Genomic DNA, 875 nt, shown 5'->3' on the forward strand with positions numbered 1-875 from the left:
ACACACACACACACACACACACACACACACACACACACACACACACACACACACACACTGACTTGATGAAGTAAACACTGAACAGGACAGTTTTGTTGTAAATTTCTCAACGTTTCAGTTTGAAGTGTGACTTCAGTTAATGCAGCCGGTTCTGCTGCAGCGAGCTCGTGTGTGTGCACAGCTGTGTTCTGAGTGCAGACCTGCAGGAAAACCCATGACGCTGAATATGCGGTCCAGCTGGTCGTGGTGAAAGGGATTACTGGTTTTTATGTCTTCTTGGCGACAGTGAAAGATGGGCTCCGAGGTTAGCAGCTCTGCGAAGATGCAGCCAATCGCCCAAATATCTGGAGCATAAACACAGAAAAAGAGACACGTTTGTTTCCTGCACGTAAAAGTTAGATGTTTTTAATTAAAATGGTCCTATATGCAAACAAATATACTTTTGTAAAGTTCAGGTGTGATTTTTGTAGATATCTGATCAGAATTTTTGCTCTGTATTCAGTGGGCACAGTTCTGCTAATCTGCTAATAGAGAATTAGCTTCTCAATTAGCATACTAGCATTTTTACTAACTTTGGAAACAGCGGATCGATTAGCAACTAAACATCTAAATGTGTTAAACTTCTATTTTTATGCCACATTTCCTGAATTAAATAAAAACTATTCCTTCTTACTGGCAGTGCTGGGACGTGTCCGGCACCGTGTGTTAGCGTGTAGCACCTTTAGCAGCTAAACTTCAAACTAAGCACGACAGAACGAAATAAAAATTCCATCGTCTTGAATCACCTCCAGTCTTTATGAAGTTAAAGGAACAATACATATAGATATGGGAACTCCTATATGGGGTGCTGTTTGTAAAGTTATACAGTCAAAAAT

At 40.5% G+C, this 875-nt stretch overlaps 1 pseudogene; it reads right to left on the bottom strand.

Moving 5' to 3' along the window:
* Positions 1-19: 19 nt before the first annotated feature.
* On the bottom strand, positions 20-344 carry LOC106511838 (cyclin-dependent kinase 8 pseudogene; annotated as a pseudogene).
* Positions 345-875: the final 531 nt, after the last annotated feature.

Source organism: Austrofundulus limnaeus, unplaced genomic scaffold (assembly GCF_001266775.1).
Source record: "Austrofundulus limnaeus strain Quisiro unplaced genomic scaffold, Austrofundulus_limnaeus-1.0 Scaffold3317, whole genome shotgun sequence".
Lineage (NCBI taxonomy): Eukaryota > Metazoa > Chordata > Actinopteri > Cyprinodontiformes > Rivulidae > Austrofundulus > Austrofundulus limnaeus.